The sequence below is a fragment of the Humulus lupulus genome, chromosome 3 (genome assembly GCF_963169125.1).
Source record: "Humulus lupulus chromosome 3, drHumLupu1.1, whole genome shotgun sequence".
Classification (NCBI taxonomy): domain Eukaryota; kingdom Viridiplantae; phylum Streptophyta; class Magnoliopsida; order Rosales; family Cannabaceae; genus Humulus; species Humulus lupulus.
Window position 1 is genome coordinate 164,307,860 of NC_084795.1, and position 15,805 is coordinate 164,323,664.

At 35.9% G+C, this 15,805-nt stretch overlaps 1 protein-coding gene across 2 annotated transcripts in view; it reads left to right on the forward strand.

The window, feature by feature from the left end:
* The first annotated feature begins 10,784 nt into the window (after positions 1-10,784).
* LOC133823260 (uncharacterized) overlaps positions 10,785-15,805 on the forward strand; it is a 36,184-nt gene continuing 31,163 nt past the window's right edge. Inside the window, exon 1 of one of the 2 annotated variants that reach the window (XM_062255926.1) lies at positions 10,785-10,951. The gene's annotated coding sequence lies outside the window, so the exon portion shown is untranslated. The remainder of the gene's footprint in view (positions 10,952-15,805) is intronic. The other variant, XM_062255927.1, reaches the window with a different exon arrangement.

Sequence of the window (15,805 nt, forward strand, 5' to 3'; positions counted from 1 at the left end):
AACCTTTGTCCAAAAGCTTATTTCCCCCTAACTCAAGCACTAAGGGATCTCTCTCGGATATTGGAAATGCTTTATGGAATTATCAAGCCTCAAGGTGTTTCTAGCCAAGTGCTTTAGTGGATATAAATATTGTGTCTTTCAAGTGAGCTATAGGCTCCTATTTATAGAGTTTAGAGGCACCATTTGAATTTCAAATTCCACCAACCCCCATGGCTGTTACCAATGTTTAATTGGATTAATATGGAATTAAAAATGAGATTTGGGAGTTATTTGAGTTTTTTGAGCCATTCAACAAAGATTGAAAAAACTGAAGAAAAAAAATGGTCAGTTTTGGCCTGTGGCCGCGGTTAGAGACATTAGTGGCCGCAGCCACTACTCTCTGTCCCACTGGCCGCGCCCACCAACATTCAGTGGCCGCGGCCACTGACCATTTTCAGCACTTAAAAATGTGTTGTTTTTCAAACGGTTCCGAACCCTCCCAAATGATTTTGTAACTCCCAAAACACATTATTGGGGTTAAAATCATATCTCTAACAGCCATTTCACATATGGTTTTATGAAATTCATCTCAATATTGTGTAATGCCAAATTTACACAATAAAAGGTAATATTTGGAAGTTACAAATTTGTAACACCAAATATGTTCCATTATTTGGATATATCTCATATATCTAAATATTGTAACTCTCTATTATATGTTACAATATGTGACACTCTTTGTCACATTTATTTAATCTAAAACATGATATTATAATATAATATAATATTACATTATATTATAAAATAATATAACATATATATAAGTTCATAGTAACCTCAATATTAAGATCATCGTGTATATGATTATCGTTTGATGTGTTGATTAATACTATGAAACAATGTTTAAACAAGTATTAACAAATCATATCTGGTCTAGTTCTATATATCACTATATATAAAGTACCTTTCACTAAAGTGTCCTACTACACTAGTGACCCGGATCTAGGTCACTTGTATTCATAATACCAGTGAACCGTACTAGCAGTAATTAATCTAAAGATTCCATAACTTTATTTTACTGCGAGCTGTTTTAAGTTTATTATCTCAATCTCGATCTTCCCATACCAATATGAGATTAAGACCAATTAGATGAACTTTGAAATTTTCTGATATTTACTTAATATTCTCAACATAATATTGGACATAGTCTCTATATATATAATAATTCAATTCAATTATTTATTTAATTTAAAATATTTGTCAACTACAATTGCTTGAAGAGCACTATTCCCAACAGAAAGGCCAATGGTGTTTCCCCCACACACATGCATGCCCTCAAGGGCCATCGAGCTGCTTGCATCATAATTTTAACTAAGTAATAACTAAATCAAAAAGAGAAGAAACATCATCTAAACTTCCAACAAGTTTTCTTACCTCTTAATTTGAAACTATATGTTTCTTTTCTTCAAATTTTGTTTTCCAATTCTACAAACAACATCAAGAACCCCTAAGACACATACCATGACCAAAATCATGAAGAAGAAGAAAAAGAAAAGCATACTTAGGAGTTTATGCCTTGGTCAACATAGAGGATCAAGTTCCATTCTTTTTCTCTCAACTTTCTCTATTTCTTTCTCTTTATGAATTTTGAATGGGTTGAGTTAAATAAAAGCATTAATTGTCGTTGGTTTATTTTCCATCATTTTAATCACTTGGTAACCTCTCTAATTCAAAATACTCAACCACTTACTTCATTTCCCACCAAATTCGTACCCATTAATGCACTAAGGCGCTAATTGTGTGCTTAATTCTATTTAGGCCACTTCAACACAATCTCAAGCACCCTTAATCATCAATAATCCATTCATAATCCCTTATCAAGTTATGAAAGAATCAATATTAAAAACTATAGTCTAAAGCTTTTCATTTCACCATATAAATTCGACTATATCACAAACTATAGTCAATTATATTTTATATGATGAATGTGTACTTCAAACACATAAATTCATAGGCCAAAGTCTTCATAATAAATTCTAGGATGGCAAAATAATTATCTAAAATTATTTTGAGGCTCTAGAAATGAGTTACTACCCAAAACTATACTTTTAAAAATAAATATTCTCTCTAATATCTATTTTTACACTACTGTCCTTGAAAATTCTTTCTAAGAAATCCACCTTCATTTTTTAAATTAAAATAATATTATCTTTATTATTATTTGAATTATGAAGCCTTATTTCATAGCATAATTCATTAAACATTTAATTAAATATAAAAAAAATTACACCGAATATTACAGTACTGGGGACCCTATAAATGTGAAAATTATTTTAATTCCTTTCGACAACTCGTCTATTCAGTGTTCTCCTGTGAAATTTCATTAAGGAATTCTGTTAGATTCATGTATCATCACTTACACCCGCGACAATGATTTATTAAGGTTTAGTCAAACTTTGTAGGTGCTTTATATTATATTAATATGAGTTATATTTAGGTATTTCTTATACACTTTGTGAATGGAATTTATTAGTTGGGAACTCTGTACAATGAATAGTTAATTAAATCTATGAAAGAACTTCTTTAGGATTTTCTTGCTACTTTTAAATTACAGTTATGTAATATATAGTCTCTTAGAAACCAAGTGGTACTTCAAGTAGGTCCGCACTCCATTTGCTAGCTATGTTTCCATCAATTTTTGGCTTGATTATTTATATGTTTGTAAGATTGACTTACTAATTGTTATCGCTTACTAATTTGTTTATATACTATAAGTAAGAGTAATGACAAAGTGGAATAATGAGTGCTAGAGTTTGCTATGTCTGATGTACATATGGCTCGACCGTGGGAGTCAAGTATTTTGTTAAAACTTATGACTCACCTTGAACTATTTTAAGTTTGAAATGGTTGTAATCTTTAAGTGTGTGCATACTTATAAAAAGGTTTTGTTTATGGATTTTTAAGCATGATATTAATGATATGACTTTTAAAACGGTATTAATTATGTTTTAAATAAAAGGATTTTATGAAAGTGGTATCAGAGCTAAAGTTTAGCCAATTTTGAAGACAAACCCATTTGTATATTATATAGAGGCAAGCTGACACTCACTGTAAGTATGATATTTTGTATGTTTAGTAAATTTTTGTCTAACTAAATGTACTTTGTAAATTATAGGTAACATGACTCTACAACCCGCTAATAGTCAAGTTAATAACACTAGGGTTGACCCTCCTAAAGTATACGACACAAGAGATGACTGGAATTCTAAAAGGGTTATGTTATTGAACCCGAGGACCTTCATAGGACTGGGATATGAGATCACTAAGATATGGAGATGGACAAAGCATATGGTTGTATTCTTTCACATCCTTAAGACACCATACTAGTTTAGGGATAGTGAAAATGCATTTTCTCTTTTCCTTATCATCTTCTTCTCCATCACTCATTTTTCATCATAAACTCTATTTCTAAAAGTATAATTTAATTTGACCATATGAACACCAATTTTTAGCATTTAAGTTGTTAATAAATTCTAAGCGTTATCAACAATTAACCATAATAAAAATTTGATAAAATTATCTTAATTTACAGTTTATGATAATTTCAATAATTAAGATAATTTTATTATCAAATTTTTATTGTGGTTAATTGCTGTTAACGCTTATAATTTATTAACAATTTAAATGCTAAAAATTGGTGTTCTTATGGTAACATTAATTGATGCTTTTAGAAGTAAAAACATAGATTGATTACCAAAATGTCAACATGAAAATAATGGCTTTAATTTGAAGTAATGTTAAAAAATGCTAACATTTTGCATTTTGAAGTAGTGTTTTTTAATTTGTTTTTTCCATCAATCAATTTTGGTATATTCTCTCAAACAAAAAAATAAAGATAAATCTTTATTTCTAAAGAATAATAACATTTGGGCTCGTAAAACTGTTTTTATTTATAAAAATAACGACTTAGGTTTTCTTCATAAAAATACCAAATTTCTTTATACTAGATTTTCAAGTTTTGATACCTAAAATATCATATATTTTTTCCACGTCGTTTACTGTTGCACCTATATGTCAGCCACTACCCACTAGAACAATCACACACTAGCCACTATGGAAGCTCGTCCACAAATGAGCTTGCCGTTGGTTTGTGGTGCACACACCAACCAAAGTCACCATGAGACGTAAATTTGAGTACATTTTTTGGCCATTCCAAGGTTCGAAAGTGGTACTATTGGAACAAACATTTTGAGAAGAGCAAAACCCAACTACCCATGCTCCTATATTGTCATTATTTTCCAACAAGTTCATGGGTATCTACATCTTTAAAAGTAATAATTAGTAACTTTTCTAGTCAGTTACTTAACGTCGAGCAGAGAAAATGACTTGAAGGGGGCTGATTTTGTAATATGATTCAAAAATAACTTTTTAGTAACTTTTATATTTGATTAACTAAAATTCAGTTATAATTCAAACATATATTCAATGAGTCACTAAAATATGTATTCTTGATTCAAAAGTAATTTACTTTTTTACTTGGTTAATCAAAATTAATTATTTTCAAACGTAAATTACATAAATTACCAAAAAATATATTTTTTATTTTACATTTAAAAGTTATCATATAATATCATAAACAACATTAAAAACTATTTTAAAAACCTTTGGTAGTAATTTTTTTAAAATAAGTTGTTTGTGATACTATTTGGTAACCTTTAAATAAAACATAACATAACATTGTTTGGTAATATCATGCCGATTAGTTGTTTTAAAATTGTCTAAGAACTTAAAAATTAAATTGTGTTTTAAAAGATAATCAATTTACATTATAAATTATTTTAAAAGTAACGAAAATATACCTTTTTAAAAAGCTAGAATCACCGAAAATATCCATCCTCCAAACGTTTTTATTTTATTTTATTTTTGCGTGCCGAGTTGACAAATACTTTTTTCCTTTTCTTTTTTTATCTGATTCAACTCTATATTTTGTAGCGTGTATTATGAAGAGAGAAACTTAAAATAATAAAAAAATATAGATATAGTTCCTGCTAAAATATATTTTTAAATAGCGTCATGTTTGTAATTATTTTTAAGTAATTATAAAACGGGAAATTTCACTTTTTATCTCTAATAATACCTAATATTACCAAAAAATCCCAACATTAATAATATTTTCAAATTAATGTTAAGCTTTCCCCTCCTACCGAAAATACCCTTCCCATTCAATCTCAGCCTTCTCTCTCTCAGTCTCGGTTTCTCTCTCTTTCAGTCTCACAAAAATCCCCCAAAAACCATCGAACCCCCACCTCCGTCGAGCCGCCATCTCCGTCGAGCCGCCATCTCCGTCGAGCCGTCGAGCCCGCATCTCCGTCGAGCTCCCACCTTCTCCGTCGAGCCCCCACCTTCTCCCATTTCTCCGGCGATCTCGAGCCCACTGCAAACTCCCATTTTTCTGTCAAACCCGAGACCCACGGAGCATATTTCCTTCAAAGTTTAAAAAACTAAGGTAAAATCTTGAACCCAAGTCCATATTTGCTTTATATCGTTGTTGAATCTGTGATTTGTGGAATGGGTTGTCCGATTTTGTGGGAAATTTTTTCTGGGTTTGAACCAGTGGCTCGATAGGTTCGATTATGGTTCGATAGTAGGCTCGATAAGGTAGTTTGAACAGTTCGATGATGGATCGATTATGGCTCGATATGAGCTCGACATGGAGCTCGACATGAGCTCGATAGGAGCTCGATAAGAGCTCGGTAGGATATGTTGTATTATATTACAAGGGCTCGATAGGTTCGATAATGGTTCGATATGAGACTAGACTGTAGCTCGATGGTTATTTATCTAGACAGACAGATTTTTCCTAGCTCGATAGGTTCGATAATGGTTCGATATGAGACTAGACTGTAGCTCGATGGTTATTTATCTAGACAGACAGATTTTTCTTAGCTCGATAGGCTCGATGCTGGCTCGATAGGCTCGATAAATTTAGGTTGTTGATATTTCTCGATGGAACTCGATAGTTTTTCGATAGTGCTCGATAGGGTATGTTGTAGCTCGATGATAGCTCGATAGAGATCGATAGAGCTCGATGACAACTTATTTCAGTGTTTTTTTGAAATTTTTTTTATTCTGTTTTCTTACAAATTTTTTTTCATGTGTTGTTACAGATGCCTAAGTTGCTTGTTCCGTTCAGTGATCACTTTCCTGGTCGAGTGACATATCGGGGTAGTAGTACTTTAAATCACATCAAGACCAGGATTTTGGAGCTCGGGCTGCTTGAAAGGGCTAAGGAATCCCCTTTTAAGCAATTCTTTTTGGCTTCGGAGTTTAATTTCTCCGGAGTCTTGGTGCATCAACTGTTGCTGAGGAAAATCGCCAGCAACAACGAAGATGAGGTGCATTTTTTCTTGGGGTCGAAGTCTTGTAGATTCGGCATGGGAGAGTTTGCCCTGGTGACGGGGTTGGATTTCAGTGCCTTCCCGTCACCAGAAGAGTTGGAAGGGCGTAATCTCAGCGATCGGTTGATAAAGGAGTATTTCAACGATGCTGAGAAAGTAAAGCTGTCACAGGTGGACCATGCTTTCAAGACTTGTACGGTTGTGGAAGATGTGTACAAGCTTGGTCTATGTCTGTTTGTTGAGGGGGTTCTGAATGCCATTGAGGGAAAACTGCACATTTGGCGAGATATTCTAAAAATTGTTGAGAATGTAGAGTACTTCTTCAGCTATCCATGGGGGAAGTACTCTTATAGGAGGCTATTGCATTCTTGTAAGAAGGACATGGTGAAGCAAAAGGCCAACTATGATGCCAAGAAGGATGCCAAGGTGCAGCAAGAGTCCAAATACAGTATGTATGGTTATGCCCCCGCCTTACAATACTGGGCATATGAGGCTATCCAACAGCTTGCGGTGGAGCTTGTTGTGAGCTCGGGAAACATGTTCCCGAGGATGCTTAGCTGGTCGCATCGGAGGAACAAGGATTTCACCAAGTCCGTCATCGCACCGATATTATTGAAGAAGAATGTAAGTTATGTTGTTTTTTTTTTTATCTATATGCTTATCTTTTATCATTATTTGAGTTAACCAAATGTTTTATGTTGTTTGCAGTTAATTGTTCTTCCGATGTTGAAGCCTCGGCCAGCAGAAAAAGACTATTACTTGTCTTTGACTGAGGGAGATCTTCCCCTTTATCCTGGGCTTGGCCAGGATCCCTCGGAGACTGATGAGGAGGAGGATGCGACTTTTGAGAAAATGGCCTAGCTTTGCATGTAGCCCTGTTGTGGCCAAGACCACCACACATGCTACACTTGCGATGACTGGGAATGATTTCTCCATTCGATGGAGTGCGGTTTGTCTTCCTTCTTCCCACCTTATTCTTCTTCGGTCGACCAACTGGTTGTTTTTCAACGGGAACCCCAACTTGCATTTTCTCTATGTTCTCGGGAACTTCCCAATCATCCTCATTGCCAGTTGGGTAAATTGTTTCTTTGTAAGACTCCCTCCACATCTCAGTAGTGTAATATGGTGAACACAGTGAGTAAATGTTGACATTGCGCAACATGGCCGCAGCCACACCATGAACACAAGGGTAACCCATTATTTGAAACTGACCACAAGAGCATGATTTGGTCATCAAATTCACCTCACCATCACCTTCTGGGTCTACCACATGAAATTCAAACTGTCCAAGAGGATGGACTTTCAAGTACCTTGCATCATCCGCAATGCCTGAGACATCTTTCTCATATGTTGGTGCTAATTTCGATGTGCACTTCTCTACCTCCTCACGACGCGCGGCAAACCATGACTGAATTGTGAAACGAATGAATTCCACAAAAGTAGTGACTGGGAAGGTTCTTGCGTCTCTGGTTTTGTTGTTGAAACTTTCAGCGTAGTTGCTTGTCATTACATTGTATCGATTCCCAGGAAAGTATACACGAGTCCACTTATCGAAGCCAATACCCTCGAGATATTGAGCTATGGCAGGATCCATTTGCTTTATATTATTGAAGAACCTGTGAAATTTTGACTTCCGAAATGCATATGCCGCATTATACATCTCCTTGTGACAGTGATCGGTCTTGAACTTAGCGATTACATTCATACTTATGTGATGGTAGCATGCGCCATGGTAGGCATCAGGGAAGACCAACTCAAGAGCATGAATAATGCTAGCATGCCTGTCTGAAACAAAAGACAGATTATCAACAACTCCAATGGCTTCCTTCAATTTCATCATGAAATACTTCCAAGAAGCATGATTCTCACTGTCAACAATCGCGAATGCAATTGGATAAATGTGGTTATTCGCATCCAATGCGACAGCACACAACATGTGGCCACCGTACCTTGACTTTAAGAAAGTGCCGTCCACACATATAACAGGACGACATGATGTAAATCCCCTTCTACAAACTCCGAGTGAGAAGAAACAGTAAAGAAAGCGACAGTCATCTGTGACAAAATCAGTAATTGTACCTGGATTCTTTTGCTGCAGCATGTACAGGTAAGAAGGTAACTTGGAGTACGATTCTTCAGGTGTCCCCCTAACATAACCGAGTGCCTTCTCTCTGCATCTCCAAGCCTTAATATAACTCATATCGATCCCAAAATTATTCTTCATATCCTCCTTTATGCTGTTTGGTGGATAGCTAGTGCCATCAGTAGCATATTTGTTCTTGATAAGGTGCCCAATGACAGAAGGTGCTGCTTGACGGTGGTCTTTTTGTCGCAATTCTAGTGAGCAAGTATGTACACTATTATAAACAGTGATCTCAAACATCTCTGATCGCGCTACTTTTTTCCCTCTTATTCTCCAACCACAATCAGGATCCTTGCAGGTGATATACAACACATCAGTACCAGACTTCTTAACCATAAACTCAAAATTATTCTTCATTGCAAAGAGAGCCGCTTTGGTTTTCAATTCCATCTTGTTCTCAAATGTCTTCCCAAGATGTAATTCCCCCAACGCTATACCGGATGAGGGTGATTCAGAACGACTACAAGCTATGATATCTTCTTTTGTAAACATGGGAGCACTCCATTTTCTGTGATCTTCTGTTGAACATATTGAAATGTTCCCTGTATAGTTATATTCTGTTCCACCATGACGACTAGAGCTGGTGCCAGGTGTTCGGCGTCCTTGACTTGGTGGGTTCGTCCGTGCAATATGACGTATTGGTTGTTCTTGTGCTTCTTCTACTTGCAAATGTTCAACTAATAGATCATCATCCACCGAATTGTCTCCTAATTCCTCATTGTGTTCGGCTACCGGATCGTCATTCACATAGGGGTTGTACTCATACTGGTTGTCCCTCAGGTCACCAATAGGAAATCCTAAAGTACTGGCTGCTCCCTCAGGTCCGGGAGTGGAATATGGGTCTGCAATGACAATCTTTTTAACAGGAGTGACACACAAGGCCAACCTTTCTTTAGATGTTACTCCTATGAATGCACGGACACCAAGATCACTTTCAACATGAACGGGTGTAAACGGTTGGTCGCCGCAAGTGTAAGGAACCTCCAATTTCAACTCATACATCTGTTTATCAACTTTAAGTTCCTTGTGCAATATGTCAAGAAGTTGCAAGTACGTTACAGTATCCTCCATCGGTATCACCGTGCATTGAGGGTCCTTGAAAATCCACTTATTCCCTTGTAATTCCCAAACACCATTGTAGGATACAAAAACGTAGACAATAGAGCCTGTGTTGGAAAAAAAAAACATTAACATTGTCAGGAAAACTGTCATTTTTCCAGAAATGCAATAAAAAATAACATTATCGAGCTTTATCGAGCTATTATCGAGTTGGAATCGAGCTACCATTTCTCAAAACAGAACACAAACCTAACCTAACCCTCCATCGAACCCCTATCGAGCTATTATCGAGTTATCATCGAGCTACCATTTCTCAAAACAGAACATAAACCTAACCAAACCCTCCATCGAACCCCTATCGAGCTATTATCGAGTTAGCATCGAGCTATCATTTCTCAAAACCGACCATAAAACACAACCAAACCCTCAATCGAACCCTATCGAGCTCATATCGAGCTCACATATTATAGATCCATTCGACCCCTTATCGAACCCTTATCGAGTTTCCATCGAGCACTAAACCGAACCTATCGAGCTATTATCGAGCTAACATCGAGCTACATCGAGCTCTTAGAAAGACCTTCTTCTACATACCATCGAACCGTTATCGAGCTTCTATCGAGCAAAAAAATTGCAGAAAACCCAGAAAAACACAGATCGCGGAATCTCTCAAAAAATCCCGAAAAATACACCAATATAGGCTCAGATCTGTTCAAAATAGCCAAAAAAAATGTAAACAAATAATACCCAACACAAAATGTAAAATCTCATTACCCATGGTTTTTCTCCTCCAAAAACTCTCAAAATAGATGTTGCCTTTGATATTAACGAATTCACAGAAACAATGGAGATAACTAACAATGATTTTGACAAGAAAATTATACAAAACTGTAGGTTTTATGGAGATTTCGTGAGAATTAGAGAGAGAGAGGGAGGAGAGTGGAAGAGAAGGTTTTGTGAATTTTTGATATAATGGGAGGGGTATTTTGGGTATGGGAGGAAAGTTTAGCATTAATTTGAAAATATTATTAATGTTGGGATTTTTTGGTAATATTAGGTATTATTAGAGATAAAAAGTGAAATTTCCTTTATAAAACTTGGGCTTTTTTAGGTTTAATTAATGATAAAAAAAATCCCTAATTCTAATTGCAATAGATCAGCGGCTCCCATTATGCTAGTTAACTAGCCATCATTCTCATCTTCCAATTTTTAAAATTTTATTTTCATAAGAGAAAAAATAAAAAGAAACGGAGAAACGAAAAAAGGACCTTCAGTCTTTCTTCTCTGTTCACGACAGTCTCCGCATCTCTCTCCTGCTTCTACCTACTGCTTTCTGCCATTCTAGGGTTTCGGAGCTTTGCTTTTTCTTAAGGTACACTCATAATGGGTCTAATTTGTTTTTTACTTCTTATCAATTTAATTCACACTCTCCAATTCAGTACAATCCTCTTCATTTAATTTACCTGTTCAGATTTTTTTAGGGAATATTTTGTCTTGAGTTACTACTATCTGCAAAATGTTAGTTAAGCCTCTGTTTTGGTTGCCAAGAGCCCGTACCGGAAAATAATAGAAAGTGATAAGTATGAGTTTCTAGTGTACGCGTGTGTTGAGTTCATTTAATTATTTAGTTTATATTCTGAAGATGAATATATATATTTGGAGATTTGATTAGTTGAAGTAATTGTATGTTTGAGATACTGTTTTGTTTCAGATCTAAAAAATCAAAACTTGGAGAGTAAGTTGTTTTCTCTTATTGTTGGACAAGGGTTTTGTTTTTTTTACTTGAATGAAGTCTAATTTATCCCTTAGAAAAGGCTGGCTTTGGGATTTTTAAGATGAAAATAAAATATAAATTTTCTTCTTTTTAATTATTATGCTATTTTTAGTATTCATTTTTGTTTGTAATTGTCATATCTCCCTCCACAATTTCCTTTGAATGTCCCTGTTGTCACTGATCGCTACCACGGTTGCTATGGTCCTGAGCTTGCCATTATAAACATCCTTTTTACATTTTCGTTTCGTTGTAAATTCCACCATTGTCGTTATTAATTTTTTATCACTCTTGTTCCGTTTGCCGTTGCTTTTTTTTTTCTTTCTGTCTTTATATTTGTGATCTCCTCTACCATTACCATTCTTCAAATTGACTTGTTCAGGGATAACATTCTTGTTTCTTAAATAAATAAAGAATGAATAAATATATTATCGATGATCTATCTTCTTTGGGTTTTGAATTGTTGGGTTAATTTTGAAGGCTAATATGTGTATATATATTTATATTTTTTAGTTTTTGCATGGTTATTATCTTATGGTAAGATTGACATTCACGTTCTGCTTTAAATCTTAGAAGGTCGTCATGGCATGTTTTAGATATGAGAAAAAGCTTGCATCAGTAGGTCAAACGCTTTTGCTGTTTTAAAGTTTTGTACGTTTGGTGCTCCACCTTCTCTATTTCTATTCCACCCTTAGAACAGGTGGTGTTGAGTAGAAATAAAGGAGAAAAGATAATAGAAAATATGCTTATATAGATAACATATAGAACGCGACTTTACAAGAATAGATGGACACAAAAGAGGAAATTCAGAGGGAGAGAGAACAATCTTAGAGGGAAACTATAATCTTATTAAAGTCCTAAAATATTCTAGTTAGGGAAAATTAATTAAATGCAAAGAAAAAATTAATTTAAAATTATCTAATTAGAACTTGCAATAACAATGCTCTCTTCTCTCTCCTCTGAGAAAGTAGCAAATACATGCAGTATATGAGATTCCATGGTCAGAAGGAAGAGTGTGCACCATGACCCCACTGGTCATGGGAAGGAAATACTACATAACCCCACTGGTTATGGACGAAATCTAGGTTCTGATTTTGGCAACTCTAGTAATACTGGAGTTTTAGAACATAACACAAGGTGTTCATGTGGACTGTAACAAACGTCGCTCAATAAAGATATGTGAGAGAACCAGACTTTCTGGTTATGAGGTTAGGGCAATGTGGTTATCAGATTCCTTGGAGGAGTTGCAACAGACCAAGGAGACTCAAAGGCAGAAGTTTAAACCCTTTTATTGGAAATAATTCATTAGAATCGATGCTGGAAAGCTTTAAGAACAACAAAGGAGCTTTTCTAAAAATATCAGTTTTGATGGTGTGAAAAATGAGGAGTAATCCGAAGCAATAAAGAACATTCTCTCAGCCAGAATTTATGTGGTTAAGCTTTTTAAGGAGATGATATATAAACAGCAGCAATGTTTAAATCCTTGTAATTTTGAAGTCAACATCCGGGAATTATTAATAACACAAATTTCAATTACCCAATTTATTGAGTCGGGTATAAGGGTGGAAGAAATATATGCTTATGGGCTGATTTTTTAGGAAGCTGGGCTTGAGTTTTGAAGCCTAATAAGGACTATAAGGGTGCAAGAGAAAGTGGGCCAGTTTGTAAGGGGCTAGAAGACAATGTTAACTGCAGCCAATCTTACAAGCGGTTAGGAGAGATTTGGCCAGGTTGCAGCCCAAGGGAAAGTAGTGTAGTAAAGGAGATCAATCACAAGAAATGCAAATGGAGATTGAGGAAGAATAATTTGAAGGGTAGGAGAGATTTTCTTTATCAAAGGGTAGGAGCTCAAAATCTTTCGAAAGAAAGCCCAATCTTGATAAGGGTAGGAGACTGCAGTGAAGATGATCAAAGGAAGTTGAGGGCTTATTTTAGATTAAAAAATAGAAAGATTTTTGGTAAACGATACGATTGGAGGGACTCCGTAGGGCTTTAGGATGAGATAGATGAAGGTTGAGATGCTGAAAACTAGTTTTCCACATTAGATAGTAGCAATTCAGATCAATAGTGGTTAGATTATGAAGCTTCTAATTCGGAAGATGATTTTGAGAAGTATCTTGATGGTATTAGTAAGCTTTTCAACTCAGAGGAGGAAGTAACTGGGGAAGGCTTAGAAGTGGTGTAGAAATATCTTTGTATAGCTAATTTTAGGTTGTAATTTACAGCTAAGTTAGGTTGTAATTGACAGCTATGTTTAGGTTGTATTTTTTGTCTAGCTCTTTGTATTCAGCCTATATATAGGCCATACTATTCATCAATAAAAATATATTAGAAGTATTATTCACACAAATCTACATGGTATCAGAGCCATTAGTAGTCTAAAAATTAGAAACTCTTTCCAATCTTTTCTGCCCTCTTTCAGTAAAAGAAATTAGTGTTTTGCACTTTTGAGCTCAACCTTAGAAAATTATTTTAAGGCAATCTTTTACTCTCACCTCCTTCATCGGAAGCTTCCTGCACCTCCGGTCAGCCAAACCCTGAAGTTCGGCACCCAGCAGAGTCGTGCGTGAGCCTCACGCGCCGCCTCCATCTCCGGCCCCATCTCCCACACGCGTGGCGCGTGTAGGCGCGTGTAGCACCCTGACGGCGAGCTTTTTCCGGCAACGTCTTCCTCGACACTCCTTGCTGCATTTCCCTGTTCTTATCAATGGCTGTTACAGCCAACTCCTCATCTAAAAGCCAATCTCAAACATATCAACTTCTCAAATCAATGGCTTCTCCTTAACTTCTCCAATCAGCGAAACCCACTCCTCAATCAGCTGCTCTTGTCACCAATTCCTCTCGTAAAGTCCCTTATTTTCAAGACTTGGAAGTTAGCCACTTCTCAAAGGACAAAATCAATGCAACTCCAACACCTCTTGGGCAGTGTATGCAGCAGCCAAATCCATCTTCAATTGAGGCAAATGTCAGCATAATGTGTCATCAAGGTTCTACGACTCACACATTTACTGCAACCTCCAACAAAGGTACTTGGATTGTTGATTCAGGGGCTTCCGACCACATGACGGGTGATTTACAAGTCTTTAGCACCTTCAAACCATGTGCTGAATCCCACACCGTCAGAATTGCCGATGGTTCTCCCTCAAAAGTGATAGGGACCGGCTCTGTAACATTATCAGATGAACTTCGCCTTTCATCTGTTCTATTTGTCCCTAAACTAAATTGCAATCTTCTTTCAATAAGAAAACTTACTCGAGATCTGAATTGTGTAACTAAATTCTATCAAAATCTTTGTGAATTTCAGGTTGAGGGCTCTGAGAAGGTGATTGGCAGTGCTGAAATGCATGATGGGCTCTATATTCTCAAGGACTCTCCTAAAAGTAAACAAGTTCACAAATCAAGTTGTGGTAATCATTCCAATTTAGATTATGTTTCCAATTCTGTGTCTGTTTCGAATGAAAATCGTGTTGTGTTGTGGCATTTTCGACCAGAACATCCAAATTTTGGTTATCTTGAAAAACTATTTCCTCAGTTATTTGTCCACAAAAGACCAAAATTCTTTCATTGTCAAGTATGTCAACTTGCTAAGCATACTCGAAACTCTTATCCTAGTCTTCCTTACAAACCTTCACAACCTTTTTCGATGATACATAGTGATATTTGGGGTCCCTCACGAGTAACTATTATTAATGGATCTAGATGATTTGTATTCTTTATTGATGATCATACTAGGACAACATGGACATTCCTTATGAAAGAAAAATCTAATACTGCTTCTATTTTTAAAAAATTTCATTCCATGATTCAAAATCAATTTCGCCGAAAAAATCCAAATCCTGACAACTGATAATGGAAAGGAATATTTTAACTCCATTCTTGGTCCATACTTGTTAGATCAAGGTATTGTTCACATTAGTTCATGTGTTGATACTCCGCAACAAAATGGAGTGGCTGAGCGAAAAAACAGACATCTTCTTGAAGTTTCTAGATCCATCATGTTTTCAAATCATGTTCCGAACAGTTTTGGGGGAAGCCTTACTCATAGCCATCTATCTCATCAATTGTATGCCTAGCCGTGTACTACAATTCAAAGCTCCCAGAAATCTGTTACTTGCCACATTCCCTCATATCTCAGCTTTCTCCTCCGATCTTCCACTTAAAGTCTTCGGATGTACGGCTTTTGTCCATATTTATGATCACAAACGAACCAAACTTGATCCAAAGTCTCACAAGTGTCTCTTCATCGGGTACTCCAACACTAAAAAAGGGTGTAAATGTTACTCTCCAATTACAAATATGATCTATAACACTATGGATGTCACATTTTTGGAACATCAATCTTTCTTTCCCAAATCTGGTATTCAGGGGGAGCATTCTCAGGAATATCAACTTAGGGAAACTCTTCAGGATCATCAAGCTGCATTTCCTCAACCCAATGTTGTGACACACAAACAT